Source organism: Dermacentor andersoni, chromosome 6 (assembly GCF_023375885.2).
Source record: "Dermacentor andersoni chromosome 6, qqDerAnde1_hic_scaffold, whole genome shotgun sequence".
NCBI classification, from domain to species: Eukaryota; Metazoa; Arthropoda; class Arachnida; order Ixodida; family Ixodidae; genus Dermacentor; species Dermacentor andersoni.
This window is the reverse complement of record NC_092819.1, coordinates 120633783-120651431: the sequence shown is the minus strand read 5'-3', so window position 1 is coordinate 120651431 and position 17649 is coordinate 120633783. Positions and strand designations below refer to the sequence as shown.

At 44.7% G+C, this 17649-nt stretch overlaps 1 protein-coding gene and 1 long non-coding RNA gene across 4 annotated transcripts in view; one reads left to right on the top strand and one right to left on the bottom strand.

Moving 5' to 3' along the window:
- Positions 1 to 8443, bottom strand: part of LOC129382732 (uncharacterized) — a 98060-nt gene extending 89617 nt beyond the window's left edge. The window contains exon 1 of the long non-coding RNA XR_008610777.2: positions 8313 to 8443. This is a non-coding gene — a long non-coding RNA (uncharacterized lncRNA). The remainder of the gene's footprint in view (positions 1 to 8312) is intronic.
- LOC129382416 (uncharacterized) overlaps positions 1 to 17649 on the top strand; it is a 131550-nt gene that overhangs the window by 99108 nt on the left and 14793 nt on the right. The window lies entirely within an intron of this gene.

Sequence of the window (17649 nt, the reverse complement as noted above, 5' to 3'; positions counted from 1 at the left end):
ACGTCCATGGCGAGAATTACGTCACGTGAACCTTCGTGAGCAGTGTTGGAGGACAACGAACGTAGCAGCCTAGGTCCGATCATGAACTGTAATTGCTGTAATTCCTGTAATTTCGCGGGGAATGATCTCTTTGAGACCGTGTAGCCGCCTCCTAGTTCACTAGAGCGGTGACTTCGTGGCTGGCGAGAAGCACGTCGAGGTTGGTGGTTCTACGGCTTACGTTGCGGTAAGGCCGTCGCGTCGGATGCGGCTTCGCCGAACTGTCGCGGTGCTGTGACGTGACGTTGTCGAGTTTTTTTAAGACAGCGTCTGCTTGGCTTCGAGGCATCGTCGGTATGGCGGCATTTCGTTGCGGCATCGTGGAGGTGGTGCTTGCAACGTTGTCATCGGCGGCAAAGGACGTCCGGCATTTGGACTGACAGCAATCCCACCTCGAAGAGTTGCTGCTTTGAGTTTTCTGGATATGGACTTACAAACAGGCCATAGGCTATTCCTGTGCACAGTCGGTGCTTCGACGACAGGTAGCGTCATGGTTAAGGTGAACGGGGAGGTCGTCCGGGTCTCCACTGAACTGTGGCGATGTAGTCTACAATGCCACGTGGTAGTAGGTAGACAGTACGCCAAGCTGTGGACGTGGGGCGTGTACAACGAAGCCTCGTAGTCCCTTTTCTCGGTATGGGCATCAGCGGTAGACGCAACCCGCTTCTCCTCAGTGACAGCAAAGCGGGCAGTGGTCTGGAGCGCGGCACGCGTCTCTCTTCCTAGGGTAGCTGCACGGTGAGACGGGTGGGCAAGCTCATGGCTGCAGCGGTGGACGTCTGAAATACGGCGTTATCGGGCCACTGTGCGGCCGCAGAGGGGGAACGTGACGGCGGTCTCCGGTGGCACAGGTCATCGCTTCCAGCTGAGGCTGCAGCGATTGAGTGACTCCAGGTGACTACTGGATCTCCTCTCGGACGATGACGCCAATGGAAGCTACTTGAGGCTGCGTCGAAGGAACATGCTGCGCATTTCTTCGCACGCAACGGCTCTGATCGTTCTCTGAGCTTGTTGGAGCCTAACGATTGGATTTTGTTCTTCGGCGAAAGCACTTCGCGGCTGTATTGCCTAGTACACATTTCCAGGGTCCTCTCGATGTCCGTGATTTCAGTTCAAATTCTGCGATGGTGTTGGTTTCATTGCGAAACAAATCTGTCAAAAAGCTCTTCCTTCACACTACGCATCAGGAAGCGAACTTTCTTGTCCTCAGACATGTCAGGGTCAGCATCGCGTAACAGGCGGGTCATCTCTTCCATGTTGATCGCAATGTTCTTGTTTGGGATTTGAGCACGGGATTCCAGTATCGCTTCAACCTTCTCTTTGCGGAATACTCTCCTGAGGGTGTTTAAGAAGACGCTGGGGAAGAGGTCCCACGTGTCAGGGTTCACTCACGATTTTGAAACCACGTCCTGGCAGCATCTTCTTAAGAGATGTGTACTTGCCGCGGCTGCACGTTGAAGTTCCAGTTGTTGAAACCAGCGACCTTTTTTGTGTTTCTAGCCAGTTTTCCGTGTATTGAAACTATAATCCGCGGAAAGTCTGTGGCTCCCTGGATTGTTGTAGCAAGATGGGGGGCATTAGGGCTGATATTGTGGTTGTTGACTGGTCGTCTTAAGTAGAAGTAGGTGCTCCGGAGCTGGTTTTGAAGCCTGCAACTTGCTCCATGGCCTTGCGTGATGCTGGTAATATCTTCGGTCTGTGGGTTTGACGGAGGTGTCTGGTGTCTCTTGGAATCTACGCGGAATTTGCCGCGACGCGGGAGGAGGCCGGATGTAGACATATGAAAGATCCCTTCCGGTGCGCCGCTGATTGGTTCATCAGTATTGCGACCACGGTCGCGCGACTGAAAAATCGCGCAGAGAGTGACTGCCCCAAAATGATCGCTTTTCGAGAAAAATGACCGTTTGCAACCATTTGCGACTGGTCGCTTTGCGACCAACTTGGTCGCGCGACCACTGCCAGTCGCCGGTGTGAATGAGCCCTTAGACATTTCTCCTATTGGTTAATTGGTCGCATGATTTCCTTCTCAGAGAACTCCTTGGGTTGCTGCTTCAAAAAGTCTAACTGACTCTTTCACGTGATTGTCCGACACGAATCTGGTTCCCTTGAGCTGTTTTTTCAGTTGCCTAAAAATGTGGAAGTCGCAAGACGACAGGTCTGGGCTGTATTCCGGATGTTACGGCGTTTCCGACTTGAACTTTCCCAGTTTTGTATTACCCACATCAACGACGTTGAGACGGCCATTGTGGTGGAGCAACATGACCCCATCCCTGAATTCTCCACATCGTTTGTTCTTGATAGCGACACGTAGTGGGTTCGGCGTTTCACAATATCGGAAAGAATTGATAGTCTCTAGAGATTTAGCAAATCCTATCCGTAATGGCCCCTGACGATTGTAAAAAAGAAGTCCATAACACCTTTCATGCGGAAATGACGACCTTTGCTTTCCGTAGGGGTGGTGAATTCGAATGTTTCGACTGTAAGCTTTGCCGTCGTCTTTCAGGCTGGTAGTAGTGGCACCTTTATTCGCCCCGATCACAACTGCAGTCAAGAACTCGTCATCCTCATTGTAATAGCGGATGAGATCAGTCAAGGCAGCGTCGAACTTCCGCGTCTTCAGGCGGTGGTTGAAAATCTTGGGCAGCCGTTTCGCACACAAGAGCCGATAACCGAGATGCTCATGAATTATGGCGTGAACCAAACCGTGACTGGTGTACACACACTCTGCAATTTCATCGAAGCTTATACTCCGTTCTTGTCTAATTAGGTCATCACCTTTTGCAATTGTGTTGGGGATGATTGCACGATGGCTTTGGCTCGGTCTTCGATGGTCTTTGCAACTTTCATGTCCTCCTTTGAACACTTTGTTCCAATGCTTCACCATGGCCAATGAAATGCAATGTTCAACGTACACGGCAGCTACATGGTGACTAATTTCTTTTTGGGCAACACCTTCAGCTGTCCAAAACCTCACGACACCACGCTGCTGAACTTTTCGAACGTTCATATGTCATGCAACTATGTTCAACCCAGTGTAGGAGAGCAATAAAGAACATCTATCATCGCAGCTGCGGGTCACTCTTGTAAATGAAATATGCCTGTGTGCTACCCGTATGCCTCGCAGATAACGAACACAACCATTATTGCGCGGGTTTCGTTGGCTCACTTTTATTTGACTCGACCTCACACATTAGAAACGCGAAGATACAATGAAATATACAAATGCGAAAATACAGCTTGATAAAGGGCAAAGAAGTATCACTGGAATCAAAGTTCACTGCACGTATACACAAAACGTCGCAACAAGATATTTAAAAATACATATAGGTATCTAGTAAATCTACTTATCTAAGAAAAAGGCACTGTATATAATCCGTCAAACAAGGCAAATAAATATGTTGCGCAATCACAGATTCACAGATCGCAGAATCCTAGGACGGCCTCCCCTAGCTCCACTCCTCCCGATGTATCCCGCCCGACGGAAGGTGGTGCGCTTCTTTCCCGCGTTTCTCCTTTGCGCACACAATACTCAGCCACCATCGTCGGCTCAACCAGGCCACCCCCCACCATCCCCCTACGCATTCACCCTCACATATAGCATGCGGCGCGCGTTCACGATGTTATCGTCCTTGGACTTTATACGGAACATGAGTGCGACGGCAACGGCAGGAAAGCGCCTGCAGTGTCCATATAGGTGCTATGGCAATAATATAATAAGAGTATCGGCAACTGAAGCATCCTGTGGCGCATGATGAAAGTTTGATTTTGTTACTTCTTGTTTGCGGTAAGCAAAGACGAAGTAACAAAATCAATCTTTCACCATGCGACAATTAGCTGCGTTGCAATAATGTCTTTCTTTTTCTTTCGTGGGGCGGGGGCACTGAAATGAAAAAAACGCGAAGGAAAGCGCGTTGGCAACAGTCGAATGCCAACTTTCGGCACCTAATGTGGCTACCGAAAGAATAACGAAGAAAACGTGAGACGGTAAGTCCACCGCGAACCATACGCATACTGCTCGGTATACTACACCGGCGAGACAATACTTTCCGGGACAATACAACTTAAATTAAAAAAAAATATAGGAACGTAGTTACCTTTGCTGGCTTTAGTGTCTTGACATGGATGCGATGACGTAGGTGAAAGAAATGTTGATATTTTTCTGTGAGATGACGGCACAAACGAATCACCGCAACGCTTCGTCTCATCGGACCTCGGTGCGTGCTTTGTCAACCTGTCTGATACTGTTTTGATTTCGATGGTCTCGTTGTATGTTTCGATGTACGATAACAAAATTAGGCCCACAAAATTCCGCAATTAAAAATCTTAAGCACAACTTTGGAAATTCTAATGCACCTTTCTTATCAGAAGTTTATGAGAACCTTATACCCATAGAGTTGCGCAATCGACATCCATGCGCTCCGTAGGTTGTGAGGCGTCCGCGAGATGCGGCAATGAGCCCGTTCGCCATCCAAGCACCGTTGAAACTTTGTGCTCGGATGGGGCTCCTTGCATTATGTGACTCCCGGAGCCGCGAAATCCAGCCCGAGTTCGGAATGTTCGCTGTGAAATGTCTTTTCCAGCGTGACAATGACATTCTAGACAAAATCCAGAATGATTTCCGGCACCGGCGGTTGCTCGGACCGGGAGTCCATGGACAGCACGAAAACATTTCGGCGCGGGCTGAAGCCCCATAAGAGCCCCGCCCACCCTCCTTGCTTCGCCCCTGGCAACAACAGGGCTACAATGGAAAAAGTACGCCACATAATACATTAAGCATTTTAAAGATGTTCATAATGCTACGGTTATATGCGGCGTATTGTAGGTTGTTATCATTTTACTTTTTTCGTGAACTTGGAATATTTTTGACACTATAAGAAGCACGAAATTTTTATTTCATAACTCGGCCCCAAAACCGATATTGTAGTCCGGTCAACTGCATATGTTAAATTAAGTGAAGTGGTAAAAGTTTACACATACATAGGTTTGCAGTCCAGGCGAATTTCTCACCCCAATTACAAGAGTTTTGCAACAACTTCGTTAGCAAATAGGTCCTATAATTCACAGCTGTTTATGCCGCATCTATTTTGTTATTTTGTCCCCTTTAATGTTCTATTAGTTGCAGTTTAAGAGACTTGTGATACCGACTCTTACTACTGTGGCACAAAGTTGCAAACTTGATGCTTTCGAATTTTCAAGTTTTTTTTTTTAATAACATCTACTCCGAAAATTAGAAATCTACTTCGCGAGCTTATATATGTCAAATAATATTTTTAATGCAACAAAGTAGATAAAATGGGTTCAGTGATTTCTGATTAAAAAAAATGAATTCTTTGCATCCATCTCTATCGTAGCCTCTAATCTAAGATAGTAATTCTGAATAGCAGAGTTGGCGGATACTACAAGCGCATTTCCTTTCTCCAAGCTAGCAGTACTGTGGCGGGCAGCCATAGAGGGCGGAAAAAGAAAGGAAATAACCTTCCGCCGTGCCACACGCCCCTATATCAGCATGTCGGCGCCTCCAACTATCACGTTACCGAACGCTGTGACCCCCTGAAACTTCGTAATGTTGCGACAAGCTTTGAAGAATGCCGCCTCCTCCTCATGCATCCTCGCCCAGGCCCACGCTGCGCCGCTGCTTAACTAGTGGCGTATCGCGGGGCGTCGCGCCGGCTTCGTTTGTCTACGGTCGAGCTGCTGCGGCATTTAGGCGTGAAGAGCATGGACGGCCTGGCGCGGAGCACATGCGCGCACCGTCGCCCTTTTATGTGTGTCATGTTCGTCGTTTGTGAACTCGCTGAACTTAGCTTAATGACAATTGTGATGTCGCTTCGCGGCGCATTCCATAACAATGAGCTGCTGGGCTTTCGGATGTCGAAACAGCTTCAGCGAAGGCAAAAAGCTCTTGGCTGTACCACCCGGTAAGCTCGACGCATTAAGAGGAAAGACGTGAATTTGATGAATTGAGAGGGAGAAATCTTGACAGATATCCTCTACACAACTATGCGAGACAAGTTGCCAGTTTCTCACAGTATATTATGTGTTTGGGCTTGCGTAACGTGCAGTGCGTCATGACGCAGTAGATGTGACGCAGTCCCTGAACATGTTGGCATTTATCGCTTCTCCCCATCTTTCATCCCCCCCATCCCGCTCCCATGTGAAGGGTAGCAAACCGGTTAAGCTAAACTGGTTGACCTTCCTGCCTTCCCTTCTCCACTTTTTCCTTCCTTGGCATTTATTTGCATATTTTACCAGAATTTTTACACAACGGGCACTTTGTTTACATAAGCACTGCGTGGTCGCGTTTTGTGCGCCTAATCGTTATGCAGGCCAAGAAGCTTGAATTCGCGGGCATGACAGGCTGACTGCGAGAACTTCATTAAGAAAGTTTTAGATTCATCACAGTCCCTTTCAACTAAATTTGAGACTATACCTTGAAAACTCATCTTAGAAAAGCAACTCTGCTTTTTATGGTTGCTTAGAATAGACTTCTTTAGAGCGAATCGGTTTGTTTGCCTCTTTCGTTCGTGTTCGTGGTTGGCAGTCCTCCGGTGGATTTGGCATACAATAAACATCAATGAAAACCGTGCGTGCTTTCTCGAAATCGAGTTATGTGGTGCGTTCTTCCCCGAACGATGCCGAAATAAATATTTGAGACGTGTATAGGCTAATTCGAGTTAGCTTTAAGAGGAAGCCTTAGCTCGGGCCCAACACCGACGCGGCCTATTCAAATACATGTAAAAACGCAAAAACGCTTTTCTGAGATACCCCCTGGATCGATTTTAATGAAATTTGTTGCTTTTGAGAGAGAAAGTTAAATTCTAGTGACTGTTGGAATCGGAATTTTGATTTTGGGCTTGAATTTTGTTATAGAGATTTACAAAATTTCAGAAGTTTGAAAAAAAATAGAAGCACGAAGTTTACAAACTAATAGATCTGCATCAAGAACAGATATCGCGGTTCTGTAAACGGCATCCATTAGATCAATCAAAGCGGACAAATTTCATGTCATTTTACATCTTACGTGAGTTTGTTACGTTGTTTACTAGGGTTCTGCAAAAGTTGCAATTACATATTATTAAATTTTTTGAGATTCATGTATAAGACGTCAAATTTGTCCGCTTTAGATGTGCTATTAGGTACAATTCACATAATTGCGGTATCACCTATTCTTGCTCAGTTATAGAGTTGTAAACGTGATAGTTTCGTTTGCGGAAAATTTGCGATTTTTGCCAATTTTTAATAAAAACTTGACGAGGTATATCGAAAATTCGAAACAAACAGTCACTAGATTTTAAGTTTTTCTTTTAAATGCAACAAACCCCGTCAAATTTGGTGCTGTGGTTGCCGAGAGAAACGAATTCTCCTTTTACATGTATTTAGATAGGCGCACCCGAGCTAAAGCTTCCTCTTAAAGTGTGCGAAGGTTTAGATGCGGCAGTGAAGCACTCGCAAAGAAAACTTGCGGTTGCCCGCTCGTTCACTTCATTGCTTGTTAGTGGCTCACTCGCTTTAGTCATTCGCTCGGTCGTAACTTCACATAAGTCATATCTCACAAATGTAGCGAGCGCAACAGTCCTGAATGCATGCAACTATAAACTACTAATGGCGAAACTAGGTTCGCGGCAAGTGCGTCACTTCGTGAACACGGTAACTAAAGCACGATTAAGTGCTGCTCGTGATCAGTCACTAACCTCAAGGACTAAAGATGCATTACTGAACGTAAGCTCACTACGATCTGGGTTGAGCCTGAACGAAGCGCTGTTGCCGCGTTCCCGATTCACAAACGAATGCTAAAAAATTATATGCGTTGCAATGTACGCACAATCTTGGTGATCGGCCACTCGTATTTCTGTAGAGTTTTTGACGCGAGACATAATAGCACCAGCGGCCATCTCCGAGCCTTTTCGCGTGCTTAGAAGATTGCGGTATCGTAACTTGCAATACTCCATCGAGTCTTCAGGGCAGTGATCGTTCGTGCCCTCTGCCATACCTTGTTCGTCGCAGTTGACGCGCGCAGAGAATTCACCAGGTAGTGCGGTGCTTATTATTCACTTTACTGGGGGATTGTTGGAAGGCTAGATGTTACCGTTCGATCTTAAATGTTCTATTCGCAGCCATTTTCAATAAAATATTGTAAAAAGTGCTTGACTAATGTTGGGTGCATAACTGTGGCGTACGCGAGACATTCGTAGTCATCATGGGGACGGTGTCAACGCTCGTTTAGATACTTTTTTGCGCATAGTTATCAAAACGACAAGAAAAACTGTACTCACCTAATTTGTAGTACCCTCCGTATAGAAATTCTGTGCGGTACTTGAAGTTATTCGGAGCTGGAAAGCTAACGCAAAGGCTTAAAAGGCACCGGCTTGCTGTGTATACGTTAATTCTGCGAAAAGTCCTCTGCTACGCCCAAGAATGTAGATTACGACACGGTCGAGGAGGGAGAACTAACGAGAAGAGAAACGGGGAGGAGCGAAGGCGGAGGATGCAAGTGTCGCTAATTTATGAAGCTTCAGGGGTCTGAGGCGGCGCGAATTCACCCTCGCCCTTTCTTCAGCTTCATGAAGGAAGGAAAATCTACGAACGGGCCCTGACGTCACGCTTTGTGAAGCCAGTTGACGGAGGAAATCGGCGTAGCTCCCTCATCGTGTCAGGACAGATTTTCATCTCTTGTTTACATTTGTCGCCTTCTGCGCGGAACCGCAAGGCGCAACCACGCCGTGCTGTCGCTTTACAATCGCTACTAAGTACTGCAGCGTGTGGCGTCTTCGGAGGCGCCGGATGATTGTGCGCATGCGCGAGTAAAAGCGAGTGCGAGAGAGAAAATGCGGGGTGGATTACTCCTTGAACATCTTACTTTGCATAGGCTCTATCACGGTGGTACAATACGAGAGGTGGCCAAAGAGCGCCGTTTCGCAAACGCGAGGCGCAATACGCAACGGCTCTCGAGTAGTCCCTGCATTGCGAAGGTAGCAGCAGGGGTAGTCTGGGCCCCGTTCTCACTCCACCGTACTTGAAAGTGCGTAGCCGCCGGGCGATCGCGACCACTCCAACTGTATTTTGACGTCTTTGACGTTTCAGAAAAAGCTTCGCATTGCAGGGCGAGACAGATCTTTAATCAGATCTGATAGACCAGACAGATCTTTAATCACACTGAATAGTTACCGTCATTAAAACGGACTTCTCGCACGTATCTACACGGGACTTCAGAGGCATCGTTTATTCCTTGTTAATTTGATTGTCTTATTACTTTATTTTGACGGATACAGATTGGTTTTGAGAACTAAGCGGTGACTAATGCGTTACTGCTCAATATATAACCTGTGAAACGAATATCTGTTTTATATGATCACGATAAATAAGTGCATCTGTTTCTTGATCCTCATTGCAATATTTAAAAAAATTAATTATTAGCATGTACGACTATGCCCAAAGTGTATTTACTCTCTGCCCAAAAGTACTGTTGTCGTCTTAACCAATATATATATATAGATATATGCGTTTGAGTTTGCATGCTTTGGTCACAAGGAAACAATTATGACTCATTTGCTGAACTACTACGTACGCCAAAGACAAAAAATCGAAAAGCGCGCGATAAGAGTAAGAAAACTGATGAAGCTATCAGAACTGGTTATTTTTTTTTTTATTATGGGGTTTTTACGTGCCAAAACCACTTTCTGATTATGAAGCACGCCGTAGTGGAGGACTCCGGAAATTTCGACCACCTGGGGTTCTTTAACGTGTACCTAAGTCTAAGTACACGGGTGTTTTCGCATTTCGCCCCCATCGAGATGCGGCCGCCGTGGCCGGGATTCGATCCCGCGACCTCGTACTCAGTAGCCAAACACCATATCATTACTGATTGGAACTAGTGCTTCGCAACAAAAGGCGTGTGAGATTTGTAATGGCGTACATTCCGGCACTCAATTTTGCCGTGTTGGTGCATTTATTTATTTGTACACTGCAGCCTTGTAAAAGTATTCAATTCTTTAGCGTAGCATAATTGTATAAAGAAGTTAAATGGCAATAAAATGTTTCGCTACCTTTCGCTTGGTTACTTTTTTGTGTTCTTAGGGAGCTGAACAACAATTAAACGATTGGTGAGCGCACAGTGAAATTTATTTACAGCCAGGCGATCATATATCTACTCCGTCCATAAGCCCAATGCTACCCACAAATACGTGAAAACCAAGTATGTTTTCACGCTGTACACGCGCCAGCAAGAATTTTTACGCTTCCAGAAAAATGCAGGCGCGTCCCTTGCGATCGCCGTTTCTTTTCATTCTTGTCGAGATTACCCGCGCCGATTATAAATTTGCCAGCTTCTTGACATGCTTACTTTCGTGGGCAAGACCAATAGACAACCTCTACAAACTATTGCAATCGTAAACAGAGTTTCAAAGCCAGCAAAAATTGCGATGATAATCGACATTTTACAGCACAGCGAAAGCTTGCGATGCGTGTCTTTGAGCCCACAAACTTATTTAGCCACCTGGCGACTGCTGTAAAAACTCGAGAAGTGAGGCGACGCGCTTGCTACGGTCGTCTGGCACGAGCACGTCAAAATTAGACTCCACCGCTCTTTCTGTGCATGCGTGAGGACGAGCGGTTGCGAGTAGAAAATGTGGGAACTTTAAGCCCTTGAAATTTGCCTTCGCGTAGGTACTACGAGCGAGAACGTTGTTCGCTCCGTTCGTGCCTAGCCGAGCCGGCAGCACATAATCGACAGAAGGCGTGGCTGGCGCGGCGAGGAAAGCGCGTTCGAGGTGAGTTTATTCCGTTTTGTTGCAACGGTAGCATATTAAATTCTGATAGTCCCAGGGGGATACGTTTGGAAGGAAGGTGTCTTCTCGGATGAATTTATGGCAAAACTACATCGTGCAGGTACATTGTTCATTGTGTCGTTGAGCCTACCGCACAAATAAGGAGCTCTAGATTGGCGCGGGAATGGAAGCATTTTATGAGTTCAACTGTTTCTATGTGAAAGAAAAAAGACTGAACGTAGTTAACCACTTTATTAGCCGTATATCATTGTGACAGTTATAAAGCAACACTGGCAGAGCACTAGCTGCGCCGACGCTTCGATGAATTGAAACACATTTCGTGTCCTGTGAAAACACCGGGAAGGCGGGTGATGGAAATTCAAAGCGGTAAGCAAAACGAGAACATCGTGAAGCGGGAGCCAACGTTTCAGTAAGTGGGCTTGTCATTTTCAAGTACACTTGTCGAAACGTTGGCTCCCGTTCTTACCTTGCTCTCGTTTTGCTCATTTCGTATCCTGTATGTTAAAGTTCGAAACATGGTCGTTACCATGCAATATTTTATAGCCGACCCTTGTCAAAGCTGCATGTACAGCAACACTGATCGGCTGCGCGGTACAGATTCGTAGTTACTTTGAGGCGCATGCGTGCTTGTGTATAATTAAGGAGCGCGTACTGAATTCACGTTACAATCTTGTATACAGAGCGTGCTAGGTTGGCGAAACAAGCGCTCAAATCACCACAGCTAGGTTTGAAATATTTCTGAAAGTGTGCCAGTGCATTTAATATGCGCCTCTGTGTTTTTACGTTGACAGGAGACGTGACGGCGAGCGCCGCGAGTATCACTATATCCAGGGACAGTGGCCGCTTTGCAGTATTGGTATGCTTCACCGCAATACATTGCGTATGCTTGATTGCGTAACACCAAACCGCTGCGGCAAAGCTAACTATAAAAAACGGCTTTATACAGCGTTCGAGCCTTCTTCTCAATGAGTGCGGATAAAAAACACAACCATGTCAGTATCTTTTCGTCCATCATTTCCCCTCTTCATTGCATGAAAAGGATAGCATTCGCCTGTGTCCATGAGTTCACAGATTAATAAAAAATCTGAGCAATTGCAGTGAAATACAAAACCTTATTTATGCATATGTCCACGCTCCCGTAAGAAACTGCAGTACAGTGAGGTCGCTGTGGAGCTGAATAAGGTTTTATGGAAACACGGCCAGCTCATGAGCCACAAAGTATAAGGTGACGAAAATACGTTAATGCTGACGTATAGACCTCCTTTTTAGTGCTTATTAGTGGTTAGCCAGTGACAAAGACATTGCATTAAACCATATGTCATAATACGCAGCGCTTATTCGCCGAACAACAGAGCAATAGGAGCAAACAATATGAGGCAGCACTGCCTTCGCCTGGTTATTCAAATCGTGTTTGTTATTTGTGTAACGGCAATGCACTCACTTTGTTAAGTCAAAGTTTCCTTCTGGTCTTCCAATTCTTTTTTTTTTAATATGGAATATATGCCCGAATACGTGTGTATCATAGTTTCTCCTCCATTAGATGAAATGATACAATTCACTTCGAGATAACTGACAGACTTCTCAAACCACGGGATATAACACGTAGTTCAGTGCAAGTGAGCACTGCGAATTCAACAATTTTTATGAAGCAGCTTGCTCTTGCTGCTGACAAGGCTAGAACAAGAGCAAAGTCATTGAATCGGCCACCTGAGCATTCTTTGCTGCAGTGTCAACACCTGTGTAAACACTTGCAGAAGCCACAACCTCTTGCCTGTCATGCATGATACATGGCCGCGTGTCCATGATTTTTTTTCTCTTTTGTTCACCCTATGCCATGCCACCCACTTTTTCTTGTTTTGTTTTTTCTTCGTGTAAGAATCTGCCAATGCTCTTTTCTGTGCTCTCTCCTTTTCTGTGGCCGCCACTGGCATTAAGTCTCTCTTGCCCAGGTTTACGACCTGATCACGTGATAGAGTTGCCATAGACAATCACAGGGTATTCACTCTCGAGCATGTCAAAGGAGAATTATCATTTAGTTTTTCTTTCCTTATAAGAAGGCTTCTAATTCTGTGTGATATTTCACTTAGGTTCCGAACAATTGAGCATACTTGACAAGTTGTTTCCAATGGCCATATATTTATGTACATCCAAAGTTCACACAGTTGCCAAGCTCCAAAGTGCACGCATGCGTCAAATAGCTTCATAGCAGGATTTATTTAGTTATTTACAATGCATTACAGGGCTTCCAAAGAAGCATTCAACGGGTGTCACAGAGTAATAAACAGTTTTATGTCAGCGGACAACAACTAAAACAAAGCACTGGAGTGTTATCACTGTACTGTACAGATCAAGTCAGTATATGTTGCAAGAGAATCTGGAATAACTAAACAATTTTAACATGCCTGCACATTTCACGAAAGTAGTTGCAGTCAATGGTTGTTACGATGGCCTCCGGAAAGCCATTCCAAAGTGCAATGGCGCTTTGTGGTGCAGATGAATTAAAACTGTGAATCCTTCCAGAAATGCATCTGACGCTCAGGCTATTATGTAGCAGTGATGTGCGCATGGGAGAGTGAATTGATAAGTAACGAGATGCTAGAATATGAACGTATTTATGCCGTCGACATAAAAATGAAATAGAGCAATGGGTAGGCAAGGGCTGGAGGTGAAGTTTTTGTTTAAGGTTAGTAACACTGAAATGGCGGTCGTAATTAAATTATGTAAATCAAGCGCCCTTATTTTCGATCGATTCTATCTTGTTAACAGGTACTTCTGACGGGGAGACCGGGCTGCTGAGGCGAATTCTAGCTGCTGGCGAAGGAAAGTTATATAGGCTAATTTACGTACATATGAGTTAGAATTATGCAAATTAGGATGCAAATAGTGATGTGTTCAGATGCCTTAGCGCAAACGTTAGTTATATGCCCCTTTCAGGCGAGCGTACGAGTTATCCTAGGTCGTTGCATGAAGAAGCTGGAGGCAGCACTGTATTATTTATCGAAAACGCGAATTTAGATTTAGAAGCTTACGACTGGATGAAACTACTTTGCTTTTAGTTAAGGGTCATTAGCCGCTCATCACACCAGCAGTTAATAGCGTTAAGATCGTTTTGGAGGCTCAGATGGTCATTAGTATTTTTAGTAACCTGTTAGACAATGCAGTTATCGGCAGAAAGCCTTATACTGGAAGTAATGTTAGTGCGAGTGCCATTAATGAAATCTAAATATAGTAAGGGGCCCGTGTCGCTACCCTGTGGTACGCCAAATATCATGTTACAAAGGGAACATGAAATATTATTTGTGACTCTAAATTAAAAGCGACATGATAAAAAGTTTGTAATCCACGATGAAGTTCAACTGTCATTTCCATGGGCTGATGATTTTACAATAAGGCGCCAATGGGCTACACGGTCAAATGTTTTAAGATAGCTTAGAAAGATGCAGTGAGTTTGAAAGTTATCATCCGTGATGGAATGTAGATCCGTGGTTAATTCAAGTATTTGTGTTTTGCATGATAAATCTTTCCGAAGTCCATGGTAGTTACTGAAAATGAAATTGTTGGCTTAACGTGGTTGTAAAGGCACGATGAAATAATGTCTTTGAGAAGTTTGCAGCAGATACACGTCAACGAAATCGGACTGTAGTTTCCAGCTGCTTGTCGACTTCCATTTTTAAATTTAGGAATAGCCTTAGTAATCTTCGAGTCGGTTGGTAACTGTCAAGATGTTATGGACTGCTTAAATAGGTGGAATAATATTTGACCTGAAATGTAAGAGGTATTTTTCGGTATTGTACAATTTCTGTTATCAATGCCACTAGATGTAGGTAGCTTAAGGTTAGAAATCAGAGACATTATGCCTTGCAGCCAGATTTTAGTCGTCCGTTTCGGGAACAGATGATACACTGGATTGATCTTCTCGAGCGAAAACAGAAACCATTGAGTTTTCTTTCATACTCTTGATCTGAAAGTCGTGTATGGTCATTGTGTTGTAAATAAACATCGCTGCATACGCCATTCGGAGCAATGGTTTTCCAGAACTTTTTGGGCAGACTTCAAAAGAGAGGGCCATTCATGCGAGTAATACTTATTTATAGCTGTTTTTATAGCCTTACAATATGCATTTAAATGTTATCTTTATTTTGTCCAAGAGGAAAAAGTTTGGAGGTGTTTTGCATAGTCGTAAAGAATTTCATTTTATTTTCTAATTATCTGAGTTTTTGATTAAACCACAGGATTGCTTTATCATTAGTTAGTTTAATTAACGGCACACATCCACCAGAACCGACATTTTGTCTTTTAAAAAAATCCAATTGTCATTTACAGAGCGAGACAAATAAAGTACACAAATATATCATTAAAATATACCTCTAACTCGGCGTTCATTTCATAGAAGTTGGATTTGTTAGTGTCATGAATCTTTTTCACCAACTCCTGAAGAAGTAAGCGGCATGTTAATTTGCATCTGTAGCATATTATGATCACTAAAGCCATTGATGTGTGAAATCGCCTCTATGGAATCAGGATCCTTGCTTAATATCAGATCGAGGATGTCGGAACCACGAGGGGGTTAGTTCACAACTTGAAACAAATTGTAATCCAAAGTAAGGTTGATGAAATCTTTCGCAACAAGGTAAGAGGATGACAAGAGCTGTCAGTCAATGTGCGGAAAGTTAAAAACACCGACAGGATCAATAATATTGGCAGCGTGAAAGACTGATAAAAGAGAACTCAGATGGAAGGAAGAAAGTTAAGAAAACTTACATTCTGCTAATGGAGTACACTTGATCAAAGGAAAACAACGCAATGTAGGACGCAACGTTCGCTCTCTATGGTCTCTAAGGAGCGTCTTTTCTTCTCTACCCCACACAAGCGCACACGGTCTGTCTCCTGTCGTCGTCGAAGCTCCACTCCACCTCCAAGGTGTAAACACAATAGGAGCGACGCCCTGCTCTTCGGGAATCCCCGAGTGCAAAGGTTGCCTCCGTCGAGGTTGTGCCGTCTCCACTCTCTATTCCCGCCAGGCGAAGGATCCTTTTCGCTTTCTCTGGGAAAGGCATCTGGAGTGCGCACGTGTGGTTAAAACAAACACAAGAATGCAAAACAGAACAGGCAGGACACTATTTAGCTGCTAGGGATACACTTTCCCTGAGCTGATCCGCAAATGAAGGACCAGAATGTGGCGGATGATAGCATGCTCCTAGTAATATTTCTGTAGAAGGTGATGAACATACGACCCAAACAATCTCAAGTGCCGAGCTTGTGTCAACTGGAGATATAATCTTCCGGTTAGCTACAGTGAAGACGCCGCCACCATATTTCCCATTCGATAACACCGGTATATGCTGTGCTGTCTGTCGTCTTCGAAAGCTTCTTTGTTATGTATTTCGGTATTTAGCCATGTTGTGTTAGTACAAGAATGTCACAACAACTATCTTCTAGAAATCAGCGCAGTATATCACGTTAAGGCAGTAGACTGCATGTGTCAGTAAACGATAACTGAAGCGGGTATGATAACACAGAGGAATGATGCATGTTGTTCACGCGTATATATTTTCTCTTCTGTAGCTATCTGGCGCGTGTAACGACAATGTTAGATAGTATTATTGTCCGTGCATTGCTTATCGATATTTAACTTGGAAGGTTTTTTTCTGTGCCTTTGCGGAAACTGTCAAATTTTTCCCTTTGAAAAGCGGGCAAGTTGGAACCTATCCATTCTTGGGCAACACAAACAAACAAAACACGAGCAAAAAGAGAGGACAATCGCAGATTTATAGGTCTTGTTTCATACTTTTGGCGCTTAAGCTGAGATTTTATGTCCATTGTTGATCTTGTTGACCTGAAAAACTTTGCACAATGCAGAACTTACAACTTGGTACTCAGCATGAAACAGCGCTTTAAAACTATTGTGCTATGCACTTGCCTCATCACGCCACATTGTCATTTTGATCTGACCTTTCCATGTGAAGTACAGGGTGCACACGGTACAAACTTAGATATCACGAGGACATAACCGCACACGCAAGCCAGGCAAAGTTGAAAGCTCAGTCACTTAATCAAAAGAACGGCTTCTATCTCCACCATTTTTCCGCGCTTAATAGTCTGTTTAAAGTTCGCACCAAATACCGTGGTTGCTAATATGTCGGAAAATGTTCGCAGTCAGGTGGCCTGAGTTGTTGATGTCAGGCAACGTACGTGAAAAATAGCGTACTAGCTTGAAACGGCTACGATAGGGTTGTCCCGACCTCTTGAATTGCCACGATAGCCAATTTTCCGGGAAACAATAGTAGTAGTCAGAAGAATGGCAGAGTAAGAATGGCATTTATGAAACCTCCATCCAAATGCTGCAAGACATTTTCTGGTTATTCTACCGCAAAGGCATCCCTTCACGGCCGTGATGTGAGAAGCCTGTCTTCAGTCATTGGCGCAAATTGCACCTTTACAAGTTTGCCGTTGCATTTTTTTGCAGAGAAAGTAAGCATTGATGATCCGTTTCACTTCTTGTCGAGCACGTATTACCCAGTAACGCTGTCGAATCTGCATCATAGTGCTTGCCACACTACCATGTAAAACTCTGCAGTGAGCCTCAGTAACAACAAAGGCCGTGAAGGGATGCCTTTGCGGTAGAATAAACGAGTGCTTTTCGTCATACGCAGCGTTCATTCTTTCAAGTCGGCCACCAAGTCGAAGCTGCCCGCTGTGATCAAGGTAAGCGTGGAGATCGCGCAGTACGGAGTGTTTCTGGACAGTGTCTCTAAGCCGGTCACTTAACGCAGGGAAAATGCGTTGAATCCCACGATGAGCGGATGTATTTTAATAATCTGGCTCC